The 21619-nt window shown below is 39.6% G+C and overlaps 1 long non-coding RNA gene across 2 annotated transcripts in view; it reads right to left on the bottom strand.

Moving 5' to 3' along the window:
* Nucleotides 1–587: 587 nt before the first annotated feature.
* The window catches only part of LOC133568337 (uncharacterized), a 54385-nt gene continuing 33353 nt past the window's right edge, over nucleotides 588–21619 (bottom strand). The window contains exons 3-4 of one of the 2 annotated variants that reach the window (XR_009809576.1): nucleotides 20783–21344; nucleotides 588–2170 (exon numbers count right to left, since the gene is read on the bottom strand). This is a non-coding gene — a long non-coding RNA (uncharacterized LOC133568337). Of the gene's footprint in view, nucleotides 2171–20624; nucleotides 21345–21619 lie in introns of those variants that run through there. The other variant, XR_009809575.1, reaches the window with a different exon arrangement.

The following is a 21619-nucleotide window of genomic DNA, read 5'->3' as shown; positions in this document are numbered from 1 at the left end:
TTTATCAATTTTATTTTATTTTTTTTTACAAAAAATGCAAATAAAATAATTTCTACAAGTCTCCACTTCTTTTGACACCAAATATTTAATTTTGGAAGTAAAGAGAAGCAAACATAATGACATTGAAATATGATGAAACAATAACTACAAATATTACACAAAAATATCTGGCAAAGCCATTCATCATGCATGATCTATTGTTTCTGCTCTTATAACATTATGACTAATACTGTAAACATATTTAAAACACATTTAATATGCTGATTTTATACAAATATAAATGTTTAGTATGTGGTCTCCTTTTTTATAAATTCTTACTTTTAAAAATATATTTTAATACAAAATCTAAAGGCAGCTTTTCTTGATTTCATAATAATCATGACGGGTGATTTTTTTTTTCTTAATACCAATTTTAGAATCTATTAACTTGGGTACACTAGCAGCATGCATTTCCTTTTATTCATTTATACAATTATTTCACTTGATGGCGTTTCAACCATGTAAATATGGAAACAAAAATTCAAAACCTTTTGGATTTGGTTGTCAAATGGTAATAAAACTTGCTGGAGCATAATGTGAATGTCAGAGTGATCTTTATTGTAAATACATGTTATGTTTAATAACTGCACACACATGTTATGTTTAACAACGACACACGTTATGTTTAATAACTGCACACACATGTTATGTTTAACAACTACACACGTTATGTTTAATAACTGCACACACGTTATGTTTAATAACTGCACACACATGTTATGTTTAACAACGACACACGTTATGTTTAATAACTGCACACACATGTTATGTTTAACAACAACACACGTTATGTTTAATAACTGCACACACGTTATGTTTAATAACTACACACATATTGTGTTTAATAACTACACACGTTATGTTTAATAACTGTACACACATATTGTGTTTAATAACTACACACGTTATGTTTCATAACTGTACACACATACTGTGTTTAATAACTACACACGTTTTGTTTCATAACTGTACGCACATGTTATGTTTAATAACTACACACACGCTATGTTTATAACCTGTACACACATATTGTGTTAAATAACTACACACATTGTTTAATAACTACACACAGTTTGATAACTGTACACACACATGTTATGTTTAATAACTGTACACACATATTGTGTTTAATAACTACACACGTTATGTTTAATAACTACACGTGTTGTTTAATAACTGTACACACACATGTTTAATAACTGTACACACATTGTGTTTAATAACTACACACGTTATGTTTAATAACTGTACACACATATTGTGTTTAATAACTACACATATTATGTTTAATAACTGTACACACACACATGTTATGTTTAATAACTGTACACACATATTGTGTTTAATAACTACACACGTTATGTTTAACAACTACACACACGTTATGTTTAATAACTACACATGTTGTTTAATAACTGTACACACATGTTATGTTTAATAACTGTACACACACGTTTAATAACTGTACACAGATATTGTGTTTAATAACTACACACGTTATGTTTAATAACTGTACACACATGTTATGTTTAATAACTACACATGTTGTTTAATAACTGTACACACATGTTATGTTTAATAACTGTACACACACATGTTTAATAACTGTACACAGATATTGTGTTTAATAACTACACACATTATGTTTAATAACTGTACACACACACGTTATGTTTAATAACCGTACACACATATTGTGTTTAATAACTACACACGTTATGTTTAACAACTACACACACGTTATGTTTAATAACTACACATGTTGTTTAATAACTGTACACACATGTTATGTTTAATAACTGTACACACATGTTATGTTTAATAACTACACACACATGTTATGTTTAATAACTGTACACATACATGTTATGTTTAATAATTGTACACACACATGTTAAGTTTAATAACTGTACACATACTTGTTGTGTTTAATAATTGTACACACATGTTATGTTTAATAACTGTACACATACATGTTGTGTTTAATAACACTGAAAACAGCAGAAAACAAAACAAAAATAATAGAAAATTGACATTGACTATTAGTTACTAGAAGTTTTTTCCAAGACGACCAACAGTCAAATCTATTGATTTGTTTATTGATGATCTATTCCAAGCAGGAGTCCCAAATCTGCAAGGTGACACAAAAAGAAGATGAGTTATTAACGTGTAAAATGTTGTTAATATGAAGTTTTAAGTGTGTGTCATCCCAACACTTATTGGATTGTACTTCTCAGAATGGATGATTATATAACACGCGTTTGAGTCCCCCGCGTCACCTTTGACCCTCCAGTCAGCGGGGAGTCGAGGGAAGTGACACACCCGCCTGCTCTTGACTTCTGCTCTGTCAGACTCTGCTCACGTTTCATCCTGAAACGGGTGTACTGACAAGTGACACTATACTGTCACCTATGGGGAACTATGGGACATCTCACGCCTCTCCCAGTCCAATGTTGTGCTGAATTGTCGTCCGCACCAGGGTTGTATGGTATACCGGTACTAGTAGTATAGTATACCGGTACTAGTAGTATAGTATACCGGTACTAGTAGTATAGTATACCGGTACTAGTAGTACAGTATACCGGTACTAGTAGTATAGTATACCGGTACTAGTAGTATAGTATACCGGTACTAGTAGTACAGTATACCGGTACTAGTAGTATAGTATACCGGTACTAATGAATCAAAAACAGTACTATACTCTGTTTGAAAAATACAGGTTCCCGGGCATGACGGCGCATCGTCAAGTCATGACATGTTACGAGCAGAGGAGCATGTTCGGCAGCGCACAATCACAGAGTACTTCCAAGTAGACACAGTGTGTAGACAGAAAAGGGAGAATGGACGCATTTTGGTGTAAAAACTGACGATAAAGGCGAAGTTATAACACTGAAACGCCCTCAGGAAGAAGTGCTTTAAAACATGGTTAGCTAGTGGCTAACGTTCAGCCGTGGTCTGCTATGTTTTAGCTACTTCTAAATCACTAATCCTCGCCTTCATGGCGACAAAGTAAGTTTCTTCCAAGTTTCGTTATCTCTGGAGGACGAGTAATAGCTAAACATGCTTCACTACTAACCGTAGGAGGATGCAATAGCTCACCGGCGTCACTGCTAACAAAAGCTAACACACCTGAATGTGTGTTAGATCCATGGGTGGATCTATACCTGACATCTACTGTAATGATACTAAGTACAATAGTGTATCTGGTGGATACTACAATGATTACGTCACAGACTATGTTTTCTCTTTTTAGCAATTTATATTATGTTTATAAGCTCAGGAAAAAGGTCCCTGGACACATGAGGACTTTCAATATGACCAATGTATGATCCTGTAACTACTTGGTATCGGATCGATATCTAAATTTGTGGTATCATCCAAAACGAAAGTAAAGTATCAAACAACAGAAGAATAAGTGATTATTACATTTTAACAGAAGTGTAGATAGGACATGTGGAAACAGAAAATAAGCAGATATTAACAGTAAATGAACAAGTAGATTAATAATAAATTTTTACAGTTTGTCCTTTATACTGTTGACAAAATAATAGAATGATAAATGACACAATATGTTACTGCATTCGTCAGCAGACTAATTAGGAGCATTTGTTTGTTTACTTACTACTAAAAGACAAGTTGTCTAGTATGTTCACTATTTTATTTAAGGACAACATCAATAATAAACAAATGTTGATTGTACCATTTTTTTTTTGTTAAAATCAAGCCAAAAATGCAATTTTTTGTGGTCCCCTTTAATTAGAAAAGTATCAAAACGTATGGATATACTTAATGTTGTCTGTCCATCTGTGTTGGCCCTGCGATGAGGTGGCGACTTGTCCAATTGTAGCTGAGATAGGCTCCTGCGACCCCGAAGGGAATAAGCGGTAGAACATGGATGGATGGATGGAAATACATTTTGGTACTGGTACCAAAACATTGGTATGGGGACAACCATAACACACACACACACACACGCACGCACGCACGCACGCACGCACGCACGCACGCACGCACGCACGCACGCACGCACGCACGCACGCACACACACACACACACACACACACACACACACACACACACACACACACACACACACACACACACACACACATCCATCCATTTCTACCGCTTATTCCCTTTGGGATCGCGGGGGGCGCTGTTGCCTATCTCAGCTACAATCGGGCGGAAGGCAAGTATACCCTGGACAAGTCGCCACCTCATCGCAGACATACACAGAGCGATAAGTACACCCTGGCTCACAACAATACAAACGCCGTTTCCATATGAGTTGGGAAATTGTGTTAGATGTAAATATGAATGGAATACAATGATTTGCAAATCCTTTTAAACCCATATTCAGTTGAATGCACTACAAAGACAACATATTTGATGTTCAAACTCATAAACTTTATTTTTTTTTACAAATAATAATAAACTTAGAATTTCATGGCTGCAACACGTGGCAAAGTAGTTGGGAAAGGGCATGTTCACCACTGTGTTACGTCACTGTAACGGTCTTCCTGCCGTCTTCGTGTGGGTTGCGGGGACACCTGACACATGACGCATCATAGCAGCATTGATTTATTGTTTCAACATTTCTGTTGTCACTTGGGCCTTTTGTCGAGTCACTTTTCAGTGCGCGTCTTTGGCTTGTCTGCTGCCGCTGCACGCCTTTCGGCGTCCGGAGCTTGCGTCCGCTGCGGGGGTGCGTCATCGCTCTAGTGGTTTGGTTTGTCGTGCTCTGGTCTGCTGGCTGATGTTTCTTCCTCCGTGCTGCTCTCCCTGGTCGCTCCTCCCTTGCCCTTTTTATATTCTGCCAGCAGATAGACAGATCGTGAGCCGGTGTGTCGTATACGCACCTGCATTAGATTGCCGCTGCAGCGTCGCTCCGCATGGGTCACGCCTCCTTTTGCCGCCGCATGCCCCGCCTCCCGGCCTTCAGGTGGGCCCGCGCTGCTGCTTTCCGCCCGTTGTCGGCCCGTCGGCGGTGTCTCTCCACAGTCACCTTTTCTTTTAACAACACTCAATAAACGTTTGGGAACTGAGGAAACTAATTTTTGAAGCTTTGAAAGTGGAATTCTTTCCCATTCTTGTTTTATGTACAGCTTCAGTCGTTCAACAGTCCGGGGTCTCCGCTGTCTTATTTTACGCTTCATAATGCGCCACACATTTTCGATGGGAGACAGGTCTGGACTGCAGGCGGGCCAGGAGTGTTCCCACACTCTTTTACTACGAAACCACGCTGTTGTAACACGTGGCTTGGCGTTGTCTTGCTAAAATAAGCAGGGGCGTCCATGATAACGTTGCTTGGATGACAACATATGTTGCTCCAAAACCTGTATGGACCTTTCAGCATTAATGGTGCCTTCACTGATGTGTAAGTTACCCATGCCTTGGGCACTAAAACACCCCCATACCATCACAGATGCTGACTTTTGAACTTTGCGCCTATAACAACCCGGATGGTTATTTTCCTCTTTGTTCCGGAGGATACCACGTCCACAGTTTCCAAATATAATTGGAAATGTAGACTCGTCAGACCACAGAACACTTTTCCACTGTGCATCAGTCCATCTTAGATGAGCTCGGGCCCAGCGAAGCCGGTGGCGTTCTTTGGTGTTGTTGATAAATGGGTTTCGCTTTGCATAGTAGAGTTTTAACTTGCATTTAGAGATGTAGCAACCAACTGTAGTTACTGACAGTGGTTTTATAAAGTGTTCCTGAGCCCTTGTGGTGATATCCTTTACACACGGATGTCTGTTTTTGATGCAATACCGCCTGAGGGATGAATGGTCTGTAATATCATCGCTTACATGCAGTAATTTCTCCAGATTTTCTGAACCTTTTGATGATTTTACGGACCGTAGATGGTAAAATCCCTAAATTCCTTGCAGTAACTCATTGAGAAATGTTGTTCTAAAACTGTTCGACAATTTGCTTACAAATTGGTGTACTGTACCTCGCCCCATCCTTGTTTGTGAATTACTTAGCATTTCATGGATGCGGCTTTTATACCCAATCATGGCACCCACCTGTTCCCAATTAGCCTGCACACCTGTGGGATGTTCCAAATACGTGTTTGATGAGAATTTCTCAACTTTATCAGTATTTATTGCCACCTTTCCCAACTTCTTTGTCACATATTGCTGGCATCAAATTCTAAAGTTGATGATTATTTGAAAAAAAAAAATGTTTATCAGTTTGAACATCAAATATGTTGTCTTTGTCGCATATTCAACTGAATATGGGTTGAAAATGATTTGCAAATCATTGTATTCCGTTTATATTTACATCTAACACAATTTCCCAATTCATATGGAAACGCGGTTTGTACAAGCGTTGAGGTAATATTTAATAATAACTAACATATATTCTAATAACAGAGCATCTGAGCATTTTGTTTTGTGTGAAATATGCCAGAGTTCAAGTATGTATGCAGTCCTACAGTGTGTGACAATGGTGACCCCCCCCACAGACACACACACACACACACACACACACACACACACACACACACACACACACACACACACACACACACACACACACACACACACACACTTGTGCTGACATTGTGTGCAACAAAGACGTCCCCGGCAGCCCCTCATTATAAATACATGTCATTGGATCACAGCTCGTCTGAATCCCTGCGAGTCTGCTGCGCTCTAAGTGGCCGTGACTGAGCCCTGAATGGGTGGCCGAGTGACAGCCACACCAATGGAGTGTGTGTGTGTGTGTGTGTATGAAGGGGAGGCCCTGGTCTTTTCCCTCCTCCCCACCCATCCAATGGGAACGGAATCTTCCCAGCAGGACAAGGTCAGAGGTCATGCTGTGTGTTGCACACTTACATCGGTGAGTGTGTGCAGGTAGGTGTACCTAATGAAGTGACTGCTTCAACAAAAATGGATCTCACATACAGACACAGTGTGTGTGTGTGCGTGTGTGTGTGTGTGTGTGTGTTCCTACCCTTCTTGACAACAAGGAAAAGTACCTTCCATATGAAGAGGTGTGAACAAGTGAGAACATAAATCATGGTCCCAATACGAAAAACCATTGCATCTAATGGAGAATGTCTATTAGATGCAATGGTTGTGAAATCTATCAAAATGAGGGTGGTCCCAAAAAGGACGAATTTTTCAAATTGACTGTGTGTCGGTTTTAAAAGTGCTCCCCCTTTGGTCAACATGTGAAATAACAAGTGTGTGTAAACATTTGAAGGGCTCCCCTATCTAGAAAGGGTGGTCCTAAAGAGGTAAGCATTTTTTTTCAGAGGTCTCAAGAAGGTAACGAATACAAGAAGTGTATGTCTCATTTTGCAGGCAAAAAAGAGGGCCACCATCCCAACGGGACCACAAACCAGGCCATGGTATTTTCCTTGCTGACGCACGCACGCACACACACACTTTTTCCATACACTTTCCCTTATTTCAAAGCTGCTAACCAAGTTCCTTCTTCTCCTCCTCACAGACTTTGACTCCAATATGGGACCCCAGTAGAGAGGAGCTAGAGTCCAAGTCCGCATGAACGCTGCATGCTAACCCTTCAGCAGGAGGTCGCAGCAACATGTGCATCCTACCTTTGCGACCTTAAAGACGGGGGTCCTGACACCATGTCTCATGTCACATGTCACACGCAAAACACTCGTGAATATGGATGCTACCAAGACCAGATCTTTATTCTTTAATATCAAATCTAAATATGGATACTTTTGATATTCTAGTTGACGGATGTCCAAACTTTTTCCACAATACTGACAAGTAGGGCTGCAACCATTGGTCGACATTGTCGACAATAAAATTTGTCAACCAGACAACGATTGGTCGACATTGTCAGCAATAAAATTTGTCAATGGGACAACGATAGGTCGACATTTTGAACAATGACATTTGTCAAGGGGACAACGATTGGCCGACATTGTCAACAGTAAAATTTGTCAAGGGGACATTGATAGGTCAACATTGTCAACAATGACATTTGTCAAGGGGACAACAATTGGCTGACATTGTCGACAATAAAATTTGTCAAAGGGGACAACGATAGGTTCATATTGTTGACAATAAAATTTGTCAACCGGACAGCGGGACAACGATTGGTCGATATTGTCAACAATAACATTTTTCAAGGGGACAACGATAGGTTGACATTGTGGACAATAACATTTGTCAAGGGGACAACGATAGGTTGACATTGTCGACAATAAAATTTGTCAACCGGACAGCGGGACAAAGATTGGTCGATATTGTCAACAATAAAATTTGTCAAGGAGACAACAATAGGTCGACATTGTCAACAATAAAATTGGTCTAGGGGACAACGATAGGTCGATATTGTCAACAATAACATTCGTCAAGGGGTCAGCGATAGGTCGACATGGTCAACAATAACATTTGTCAAGGGGTCAGCGATAGGTCGACATTGTCGGCAATAAAATATGCCAAGGGGACAACAATAGGTTGACATAGGCGACAATAAAATCTGTCAACTGGACAGCGGGACAACGTTTGGTCGACATTATGAACAATAAAATTTGTCAAAGGGACAACGACAGGTCAACATTGTCGACAATAAAATTTGTCAACCGGATAGTGGGACAACGATTGATCAACATTGTCAACAATAAAATTTGTCAAGGGGACAACGATAGGTCAACATTGTTGACACTAAAATATGTCGACCGGACAGCGGGACAACGATTGGTCGACATTGTCAACAATAACAAAGGAAAAACGGTAGGTCGACATTGTTGACAATAAAATTTGTCAACCGGACAGCGGTACAACGATTGGTCAACATTGTCAACAATACAATTTGTCAAGGGGTCAGCGATAGGTCGACATTGTCAACAATAACATTTGTCAAGGGGTCAGCGATAGGTCGACATTGTCAACAATAACATTTGTCAAGGGGTCAGCGATAGGTCGACATTGTCTGCAAAAAAATTTGTCAAGGGGACAACAATAGGTCGACATAGTCGACAATAAAATTTGTCAACCGGACAGCGGGACAACGTTTGTTCGACATTGTCAACAATAAAATTTGTCAAGGGGACAACGATAGGTCAACATTGTCAACAATAACATTTGTCAAGAGGACAACTAATGGTCGACAATGTAAACAATAACATTTGTCAGGGGGACAAAGATAGGTTGACGTTGTCAACAATAACATTTGTCAAGGGGACAACGATAGGTTGACATTGTCAACAATAACATTTGTCAAGGGGACTACGATTGGCCGACATTGTCAACAATAAAATTTGTCAAGGGGACAACGATAGGTTGACATTGTCGACAATAAAATTTGTCAACCGGACAGCGGGACAACGATTGGTCAATATTGTGAACAATAAAATTTGTCAAAGGGACAACGACAGGTCAACATTGTCGACAATAAAATTTGTTAACCGGACAGCGGGACAATGATTGGTCAACATTGTCAACAATAACATTTTTCAAGGGGACAACGATAGGTCGACATTGTCGACAATAAAATTTGTCGACCGGACAGCGGGACAACGATTGGTCAACATTGTCAACAATAAAATGTGTCAAGGGGACAACGATTGGTCAACATTGTCAACAATAAAATTTGTCGTCGACAATTACATTTGTGGACAATAGTCATGACGTCATCACTCATGTTTTTCTGAGCAGAAGTGGGTCACTCGCAAAAACATCCCCGGTGATAACAAGTAAAGTGTGTGGATATTTCCTATTATTCTTGTTAAAAACATGAATGTCTTGCTCATTTTGCAAAGCCTACCTTATTTTAATGGCAGCACATCTGTGATACATGAGAATTTAAAGACATGATGTTGGACATTTAGAGGGAGGATGTGGACTCGGTTTACCTGTTTCTCAACTTTTTTGTAAGGACCGCCGGAAATTGGCAGACCGATCAGGGATCCTGTTCTGTCCTCCTCTAATGTTTGTCTGATGTTGAATGGGATTGTGCTGAAAATTGTAATTTCCCCTCAGGGATTAATAAAGTATTTCTGATTCTGATTCTACCTTGCTAGCTCGCTAACAAGAGTGAGACCAAGTTGTGTGAAAAATAACTTTAACAATCATTTTAGCCAAAGTCAACCAGCTGAGTTATGTTGACATCAATTCAAGTATATTTTAAAGCAGCATCCATTTGCAATGTCTTAGAAAAGGCTTTTAACTAACTCAAACCGCGCATTTGTGCACACACACACATTCGTGTATTTGTTACCTTCTTGAGACCTCTAAAAATTGCCTACCTCTTTAGGACCACCCTTTCTAGATATATAAACATATGTATTTACAACATTAATAATATATACATACTATGCAAATATAAAAAAGGTCAACTTTTATTTTTTTGTTTGTAATTGGTTTTTAATATTCATTATTTACTTCAAGTTATTACTGTATGTCTCTATGTACATACAGTATGTATTTTTTGTAAATTAATTTTGGCCAAAGGGGGCGCATTTCAATTTCTAACATACAAATGTTATTTCATATGTTGACCAGAGGGGGTGCACTTTTAAAAGCGACACACAGTCAATCTGAAAAATCCCTCCTTTTTGGGACCACCCTCATTTTGATCGATTTCACCACCAGGTTACAGTATGAATAAATATTCATGAATTAATTAGTCATCTTTGTTGTTAGTTAGCACTTTCCTAAAATATCTTAGGCTGCATTTAAAAGTCTATGGAAAAGTTAGAGCCATTATATATGTGTACCCTTTAATAAGTAATTAGCCGACTAATCGTTAAGATAATCGTTGACCATGAAAATAATTGTTAATTGCAGCCCCACTGACAAGGCTAAGTGTGCGGGGGCCACACTGATATTTTTTAATAAAAAATGCTAAAAACAGATTGTCAGCTTTGTGTTATTGATGATTAAGTATAATATTATTAATTAATAGTTAGAACGTTTAATTTACTGTTTTCTTACATTTTGTTGCTGTTTAATTTTAATGTAATAATTGAAAAAGAAAATGGTTTATCTATTGTATAACCGAGTGTGTCAAAGATTCTGCCTGTATGAAAATATTAATGTCCAGTTACACATTTAATTAACTGTGTTTATTCCATCCCAGCCTTCCATCTTCTACTGCTTATTCGCTTTTGGGGTCGCGGGAGGCGCTGGCGCCTATATTATGTTTGTTATTTTTCAAATCAATTCATAAGTTACTATTATTTTATTTTTCAATGACCTAACTAAACTGTGTAATAATAATAATAATAATAGTAAAAAGATAATAAAAATAAAATATAAAACTAGAAACAGCCCAATAGCTAGAACCAGCATGCATTTCTATACAAAGGCTTTTTTTTTTTTTTTAAAGATGGGTTTTCAAGCCTTTTTTAAAAGCATCCACAGTCTGAGGTGCCCTCAGGTGGTCAGGGAGAGCGTTACACAGACTGGGAGCAGCGGAGCAGAAAGCTCGGTCTCCCATTGAAAGCTTTGTTTTGTTACAGTATGTTAATCGTTTTCTTCCAATATGCAATGTGAAGTTATGCTATGTTGCATATGGCTATCTTATGTTCAATTATGCAGTGTTAAGTTAAGATGTAGTACATGGTGCTACGTTACAGAATGTGATGTCATAATATGTGATATTATGTTGCTATAACTAAATATATATTTGCTAAACTTACAAGTGTCACTAAACTGTCTGCATTTCGGTATACAATTAACACTTTTGGGTTATTTTATTTACAATTTAAAAGATAATAAAAAAATTAAAATATATATTTTGCAAAAATCTAATTTCACAGCAGAAAGCAATGCCTTTTTTGTAATCAAAACATGTGTTACTAATAATTCTACGAAAAAAGGTTATGTCATGTTGTCGAGTGGTGCGGTTGTAGATTACAAACAATTACAACCATACATGCTGTTGAATCAATACTTCTCGGAACAGCGTACTGTTAATATTCATCATCTGTGATATACAGTAGGAGCTACTGTAAATGTGCATCTGATCACAGCTCCACATGCATAGCATGTATAGAAAATGTTGAGTTTTTTGGAACAACACGGCCGAGAAGAGAGAACACAAGGAGGAAACATTTTGAAATGGAGAATAATGGAAAGCCTTCAAGAGAAAGCGAGAGAACGAGGTACAAAGAAAGATGTGAGCTTTAAAAAAGAAAAAAAAAGACGTGTCAATGCGAGCCTCCTTTAGGCATGAGTGAGAAACAATGAGGCCCGGTGGTGTGCGAGTGGTCCGGCAACCACGCTTACACACGCGCACACGCGCGCACACACACACACACACACACACACACACACACACACACACACACACACACACACACGCACACACACACACACACACACACACACACACACACACACACACACACAGACACACACACTCCACTGAGGCCGAGCCTGTGGCAGTAAGGCCGGTCTATTGAGGAGTTGTCCCTTTCTGTCCAGCTAATGAAGCCTGCAGCCACCAGCATAAAGAGAGCACTGAGGTATCTTCTTGCATCCACACCCCCTCTTCATAGGGATGCTGCCTTGCTCAAAGGGAGGAAGGATCAGCTTTGTGGAGTACCTTGCTTCGGGAAATGCAGTTTATGTATATTACTTACTGTATGTGTACACTCAGCACCACCATGATTAACACCTTTCTTACTAATGTGCATGAGTGCTTTCTAGAATGATGCTATTCAGTGTTAAAGGGGAACATTATCAGCAGACCTATGTAAGCATCAATATATACCTTAATTTTGCAGAAAAAAGACCATATATTTTTAAAACCGATTTCCGAAATCTAAATGGGTGAATTTTGGCGAAATAAACGCCTTTCTATTTATCGCTTCCGGAGCGTTCTGACGTCACATAGGTAATGAAGCCGCCATTTTGTCAAACATATTATACACATCGAGTCAAATCAGCTCTGTTATTTTCCATTTTTTCGACTGTTTTCCGTACCTTGGAGACATCATGTTTAATCGGTGTGTTGTCGGAGGGTGTAACAACACGATCAGGGACGTATTCAAGTTGATTTACGTAGAATGTGCATCGATTAGCACGGCATGCTAATCGATGCTAACATGCTATTTACCGGCGATGCATTTCCAACGATAAAGTCAAAGAAATCACCAAGGTGAATTTTGTTGATGTTGTTGACTTATGTGCTAATCAGACATATTTGGTCGCGGCATGAATGCCAGCTAATCGATGTTAACATGCTATTTAGGCTAGCTGTATGTACATTTGAAACTATATTTACATCCAGCGTTTCCCTCCACCCACATTTAATGCCAACCAAACACTTACCAATCGATGGATTTAAGTTGATCCAGTGTCACAAGAGCGAAACTTCCGATCGTTGGTCTGCACATTTTACTGGCGATGCTAAGGCAGACATGGTCGAATTGCCTCAATAGCTATTCGCTCAATAGCTTCAGTTTGTTCTTCAATTTCGTTTTCGCTATCTGCCTCCATACTCCAACCATCCGTTTCAATACATGCGTAATCTGTTGAATCGCTTAAGCCGCTGAAATCCGAGTCTGAATCCGAGCTAATGTCGCTATATCTTGCTGTGGTAACCGCCACGTTGTTTGTATTGGCATCGGTATGTGATGTCACAGGAAAATGGACAGTGTCTTTGTAGATAGCAAAAATCAGGCACTTTAAAGTTTTTTTTGGGGATATTCCGGGACGGGTAAAATTTTGAAAAAAACTTCAAAAAATAAAATAAGCCACTGGGAACTGATTTTTATTGGTTTTAACCCTTTTGAAATTGTGATAATGTTCCCCTTTAATGTGTTGATTCAGGTCCATGACAAAATGTGTTTTTTGACCCTTGCCTAACACAACTGGGACAAAAAGCAGAATAACCCCAAATCTTTATTAACTGCAACATTTTAACATTCTTAACTATTCCAAAAGTAAGAAAAAAAAATAAAACCAAACAACTTGAGTTGCATAACAAGTATATTTAAGTCAGCATCTGATTAATGTATGCTGTTGATGTTTAATTATTCACAACAGTGGTCCTATTGTGCCCAGCAGCCATGTGCCAAATCCTGTTCTATGGTTATCGTTACATTTCCCCCTCACTGTACAGTACAGGCCAAATGTTTGTGCACACTTTTTCCTCCTTCAATGTGTTTTCTTTATTTTCATGACTTTTTATATTGTAGATTGTCACATCAAAACTATGAATGAAAACATGTGGAGTTATGTACTTAACAAAAAAAGGTGAAATAACTGAAAACATGTTTTATATTCTAGTTTCTTCAAAATAGCCACCCTTTGCACACTCTTGGCATTTTCTCGATGAGCTTCAAGCACACCTGTGAAGTGAAAACCATTTCAGGTGACTACCTCTTGAAGCTCATGGAGAGAATGCCAAGAGTGTGCAAAGCAGTAATCAGAGCAAAGGGTGGCTATTTTGAAGAAACTAGAATATAAATCATGTTTTCAGTTATTTCACCTTTTTTTGTTACATACATAACTCCACATGTGTTCATTCATAGTTTTGATGTGACAATTTACAATGTAAATAGTCATGAAAATAAAGAAAACACATTGAATGAGAAGGTGTGTCCAAACTTTTGGCCTGTACTGTACATGACTGGTTCAAATGGAGCCTTAGAATACATTTTCACTTTGATACATTTTGTACATTAAATATACTAAAAGCAACATCAATAAATGCCAAACTATCTGAAGAAAACACCTCAGCAGTGTGTTCTACTGCATGTAATAAAGCAAATTAATGTAATATTTAATCTAACCCCCTTTAGATATTTTATTGTATTAATTAGTCCCTACTAATATTCCTATTATCTAGCCCATTGGTTCTCAATCTTTTTTCATTGATGTACCCCCTGTGAAAATTTTCTTTTAATTCAAGTACCCCCTAATCAGAGCAAAGTATTTTTGGTTGAAAAAAAGAGATAAAGAAGTAAAATACAGCACTATGTCATCAGTTTCTGATTTATTAAATTGTATAACAGTGCAAAATATTGCACATTTGTAGTGGTCTTTCTTGAACTGTTTGGAAAAAAATATATAAAAAATAACTAAAAACTTGATGAAAAATAAACAAGGGATTCAATTATAAATAAAGATTTCTACACATAGAAGTAATCATCAACTTAAAGTGCCCTCTTTGGGGATTGTAATAGAAATCCATCTGGATTCATCAACTTCATTCTAAACATTTCTTCACAAAAAAAACAAATCTTTAACATCAATATTTATGGAACATGTCCACAAAAAATCTAGCTGTCAACACTGAATATTGCATTGTTGCATTACTTTTCACAGTTTATGAACTTACATTCATATTTTGTTGACGTATTATTCAATAGATATGTTTATAAAGGACTTTTGAATTGTTGCTATTATTAGAATATTTAAAAAAAAAATCTCACATACCCCTTGGCATACTTTCTAGTACCCCCAGGGGTACGCGTAACCCCATTTGAGAACCACTGATCCAGCCAACTAGTTCGCACTAACACCACATAAAGTAAGACGCACAGGTCATCCATTGGTCATTTTGGTTTTCATGTCCGAATTCAGACATTTGGGCCATATACTTTTTTAAAAAATGTGTGAAATGTTGTGACTATTGTTTTTTTGCGGGCCATTCAAAAACGACCTGCGCACCGTAAACGGGCCCCACTTTGGAGAGCCCGACTTTAGACGCTCACAGACCTTTTCTGGAGATGTGTTTATTTTGCCGTCAATGTATTTCTTGTTGAAGTGAATTCATTATTTCATATTATGTTTTGCATATGGTTAACGTTTATATTCATCTTGGAGAAAGCGAACCACCAAGTTTGATCAAATAGTGGTATTTCAGTTTGAGCATAGATAAGATAAGGCCCCTTCGTTGGATATTCACAGGCGGATTGGATCACTTCTCGTAGGAGAGAGGCCCTAATTGGGACTTTGGAAAGCAAAAGTAATAGCCCTTTCCTTGAGAAGAGACTACATGTTCAGACCAACGCCAACATTTAGTTTTGACTTACAGCCGGTGATTTTCAGACCCTTAAACACAAACTTCTCCTATTATGGTCAGGATGTGCTATCCTGACTTAGCACACACAGAGACAGGAAGGAGGGATATAAAAACCAATAGTTTGGTTTCTCCAAGTTAGCAGTGCTTTGTTTGGACCTCCTTCAAGAACTGCAGTCCTGTATAATGACGCCCGCTTGTAATAAAGCAACTTTTGGTTCAGTAAAGTGTCTCCGATGTCTCTTTTGATCCAGCAGCAGTGCCGTGTCGTCCTTCTGTCCGGACGAGGATGACCAGACCAAAATACACATAATTGTAAAGTGTATAAAAAGGAGTATGGAAGCTGGACAAATAAGATGGCAAAAAGCAACCACTTTCATGTGGTATTGGACAGAGAGGAGGACATTTTTTTTTTCCTCCATTTGAAAATGTGGACGTTATCATCACTAAAGTCTGATTCCAATCAATGCAAGTCATCAGAATCAGGTCACACACCAACTTATATTCTTGTCTTCATGAAAGTAGGAATGTTAAACATGCTTGTATTATCATTAAACACATTTAACATGTTAACAAAAACCTCTCTTTTATACATAAATCAATGTAAATGATATATATAAATGCGGTAGATCCCCTCCACTTGGTCAATTAAAAAGTAGCTCACCTGCAGAAAAAGTGTGGGCACAACTGATGCAAATTATATGTTTTTGTATTCATTTGGACTTTAAAGGGTGGTTTAGTGGAGGTCACGGCCATGGCCGTCTGACCTCCGCATGTCTGATTCGCCTCCTCTTAAGTCCCGTCCAGACTGGGCGAACAAAAGACGCCCCTGCTTATCAAAACCACTTCATTAGCATGCCGCTAGGACCCAGACGACAAGCAAAGAACCAGACAGCCTCTTCAACTGGTCATGACCCTTGAACTCTAGGGTCCTCCTTCACCCGCTTACACAACTGCGCGGTGTCTGTGTCGCCTTCCCACGCTCCGGGACGTTTATTTCAGACACGGTGCAGTTTTGCATCAGTCTTCATCCTCCATGTGCGAGCACGTGAAGGGTAAACTCCGGACTTTTTCTCCCTTCCTCTTCCTGATTACTCGCCATTGGTCCGACGCGGATCGGCCGTCTCCTCATTGGACAGCGGCATAAGCGACGCGGAGCAGAAGTGTTATTGCCCAATGGAGGGGGAAAGAAGAAGAAGAAAAAAGAAAGGGTTTGCGTCGCCGCACAGCATATGGACGCCACTTTATGCAAATGACCGAGATGCATGTTCACAAACGCAGACAAACGACCCCCCCTCCACACCCAGCCTCTCATTAATGGGCTACTAAAAAGCAGACACCCCCCCTCCCCTTCTCCTCAAATAATAACCACTCCACTAGGAGCCCCCCTCCCAGCCCCTCCACACCAGTCTCGCCTCTCTCAAACCCCTAAAATGCGCCCCCCAACTATAGAGAACCATGTGATTCGCCTGACCGCCATTTTGCTTCTGAAGCAGCTGACAGACCCCTGTTTGTTTGGACTAATGACAGCCGTCCAATCAAACAGCACAGTTTAATTCCACTTCCTGCAACGATGTTGTGTCAGTCGCCGTGGTAACCAGACTATCATCCTATCACGACCCTGCTTGATTGGAGTGCGAGTGCTTAATGCTTTTGTCGGCGCATTATTTATACGCGTGTGTGCGGGAGGGACGGAGCCATCTGATTAAAAAAAAAAAAAGGGGGCTTAATCTTTTCTGGTCACATTTGCATGCAAACACCATACGGCACGGCGGGCAGCCTTAATCTCAACGGAAAAGCAACAAAAACAACACGACTAGCGCTAACCGCTTACCCCTTACTTCCGAGCGTCGCCTGCTTTCCCCGCGATGGCCGTCAACAATTTGGCGAAGGTTATGCAAATGCAATTAGCGCCCGACTATAAAGGCTAAAAGCACACCGATGGCGGCGCCACCATTTTTTTGGCTCGGAGGAAAGTCTGGCGGCCATTTTGTCTGAAGCTGTGCCCGTTTGGATGGGAAAAAACTCCCACAACAGACTCACACAAGAGAAAGGGCGATAACGAAGGTTTGTGATTGGTGCTCTGCAGTTGCATGGCAAACACTCCATAACTGCATGGGTCAGAAAATTGTATCTAACTTTAAATGCTGCACTCATTGTCATTAAAAACCCTTTCAGCACGATTCATAATATTTGTTGGAGGTGTGTGTTGGGTTTTTGTGGCTTTTTGCAACACGTTATGTACAGTGGGGCAAAAAAGTATTTAGTCAGCCACCGATTGTGCAAGTTCTCCCACTTAAAATGATGACAGAGGTCTGTAATTTTCATCAAAGGTACACTTCAACTGTGAGAGACAGAATGTGAAAAAAAAAATCCAGGAATTCACATTGCAGAATTCATTTGTAAATTATGGTGGAAAATAAGTATTTGGTCAACCATTCAAAGCTCTCAGTGATGGAAGGAAGTTTTGGCTCAAAATCTCACGATACATGGCCCCATTCATTCTTTCCTTAACACGGATCAATCATCCTGTCCCCTTAGCAGAAAAACAGCCCCAAAGCATAATGTTTCCACCCCCATGCTTCACAGTAGGTATGGTGTTCTTGGGATGCAACTCAGTATTCTTCTTCCTCCAAACACGACGAGTTGAGTTTATACCAAAATGGATACATGGATGATACAGCAGAGGATTGGGAGAATGTCATGTGGTCAGATGAAACCAAAATATAACTTTTTGTTATAAACTCAACTCGTGGTGTTTTGAGGAAGAAAAATACTGAGTTGCATACCAAGAACACCACACCTACTGTGAAGCATGGGGGTGGAAACATCATGCTTCGGGGCTGTTTTTCTGCTAAGAGGACAGGACGATTGATCCGTGTTAAGGAAAGAATGAATGAGGCCATGTATCGTGAGATTTTGAGCCAAAACCTCCTTCCATCAGTGAGAGCTTTGAATGGTTGACCAAATACTTATTTTCCACCATAATTTACAAATAAATTCTTTAAAATTCCTACAATGTGAATTCCTGGATTTTTTTTCATATTCTGTCTCTCACAGTTGAAGTGTACCTATGATGAAAATTACAGAAGTCTGTCATCATTTTAAGTGGGAGAACTTGCACAATCGGTGGCCGACTAAATACTTTTTTGCCCCACTGTAGCAACATGTATTTACCTATCATTAGGTTGTTTCGAGCATATTCATTTTTGTACAGGCTTTTTTTGGTAGGTTTCCATTTTCTGTTTTCTTTTTGCTCCCTTTCTGCTACTCTGGCATCGTGTGCTAGCTTGGATAGCTTTATATTTAGGAATTGTTTACATACATTTGCGGTGAATTTATTTTCATACATCTGTGAGAATGAATGTAGCAAAGTTTATCCATCCTTTATCAAGTAGTTTTTTCTGTTAAGACATGTTTATTGCTGCCTGTTTTTTTTGTAGGTCTTTACTTCCTGTTTTTTGTTTGCCCACTTCCTGCTACTTTAGCTAACTGTAGCTTAGCGGTTTATTGCTTTTTAAAGGCCTACTGAAACCCACTACTACCGACCACGCAGTCTGATAGTTTATATATCAATGATGAAATATTAACATTGCAACACATGCCAATACGGCCGGTTTAGTTTACTAAATTGCAATTTTAAATTTCCCGCAAAGTGTCCTGTTGAAAACATCGCGGAATGATGATGCGTGCTTGTGACATTATTGGTTGTAGCCGACATTTTATCCCAAAACCACTCACGGCTAAAAGTCGTCCGATTTAATCGCATAATTACACAGTATTCTGGACATCTGTGTTGTTGAATCTTGTGCAATTTGTTCAATTAATATTGGATACTACAAAGAAGAATGCATTTGGTGGAAAGCGGTGTATTTTGGCCGGCTGTAGCAACACAAACACATTAATATGGAACAGAGCGGTCAAGCGAACATGTTTCTCTACCACAGGTCAACCGGTAGGTTTCGGTGAGAAAATTGTGGTAATAAGTTGGCTCTTAACGTAAACATGAGCGGATAGCTTGTGTCGTTCTTCCTGCAGCTGTCAAAGAGGCAGCGGCGACTTTCTTGGCTCCTCCATGGCTTCACTCAGAGACACTGGCGGTCACCACACCCCTCCGACTTCCAGGTATGACTTTATAATCTCACTAAAACACTAGTAACACAATAATAATATAAGGGATTTTCCAGAATTATCCTAGTAAATGTGTCTAATAACATCTGAATCGCTCCCACTGCCCTCGTCTTTTTTTTTTTTTCTTCTTCTAGTCCTTCACTCTCACTATCCTCGTCCACCAATCTTTCATCCTCGCTCCAATTAATGGGGAAATTGTCGCTTTCTCGGTCAGAATCGCTCGCGCTGCTGATGGCCATGATTGTAATCAATGTGCGGATGTGAGGAGCCCTCACACCGGTGACGTCACGCGCACTTCGGCTTTTACGGACGGGACTCTCTCTACAGTGTTGGATCCACTTTGGACTGGACTCTCACGGTTGTGTTGGATCCACTATGGATTGAACTTTCACAGTATCATGTTAGACCCGCTCGACATCCATTGCTTTCGATTCCCCTAGAGGGGAACCGAAAAGTGTATTGTTTCTAACTAATACACAAAGTACCAATCAAAGATAGTTTTTTATTGCCATTAATGATAAGGTGTAGTAACCTCCACTTACATAACAGTAAACAATATTATATTTCCAAAATATTCAAGCATAATTAATGGGAAAAAATATTGAAATCTGTACAGAATGAAATGTAAAAAAATACTTACGATTATATTGTTTTCTTTGCTGTTCAGTCCATTTTTTCTGGGAGGAGGGGGAAAAAGATTTTCTGGTTTGCAAAAGACATTTGTTCAGGATGTACTGTTGAAACGAGTCAAAAGTCCTAAGAAAGAAGGTGGAGAATAAGTCAATCTGTTGCAGCTGGAAAAAAAAAATCCCTTTTGGCTGTGTCTCAGCTTTCAGGGTGCTGGTGTGGCAAGTGATGGGGGATCCCCTTTAGCAAAACCACACAAGTGGAGAAAGGGGGTCCGGTCCAGTTGAGAGGGCCCGTCCTTTGGAGGCCTGCGTGCCCCCAGGCCACAGACAACCGGAGGAAAGCCCCACTTCAAGGCCAGCGTGTTTGGTATTGATTTCTCCTGGTTCTCGCCTTCAGGGAGCTTCTCCATCCCTCTTCTGCCCACTCGCCCAGCTCGGACCTCTGGGTGGAGGTGTGGACCACAGGCGGAGGAAGACAAGAAGCCTCTGGCCATGATGATCACGATGAGGATCTGCACTGGGGGTCTCGGAGTTCAGTCATCCCTCCTTGCTACCGCCCACGCGTGTTTCCATCTGTAAAAGCCAAAAACAACAATAAAGTCTTTTAGCAAATCTCACCTTTGGCATTCAGCGTCCCTGCGTTCAATGCAAATGTAAATGTAAACAGTAGGGCTTTGATTAAAAACATGTGGGAAGAAAACACCAACTTGTTCTTTGCTAACCTGCCCTCGGGCACTCACTGCTGTGCGCTAACAAATGAAAAATGGTCGTTTCAAACACACTCTTATAATGGAGACGTTTGGACAGGAAAACACATCATTCTGGTTGTAAATGATCACAGCTCCTAC

The sequence above is a fragment of the Nerophis ophidion genome, linkage group LG14, assembly GCF_033978795.1.
Source record: "Nerophis ophidion isolate RoL-2023_Sa linkage group LG14, RoL_Noph_v1.0, whole genome shotgun sequence".
NCBI classification, from domain to species: domain Eukaryota; kingdom Metazoa; phylum Chordata; class Actinopteri; order Syngnathiformes; family Syngnathidae; genus Nerophis; species Nerophis ophidion.
This window is presented reverse-complemented; position numbering and strand designations above follow the sequence as displayed.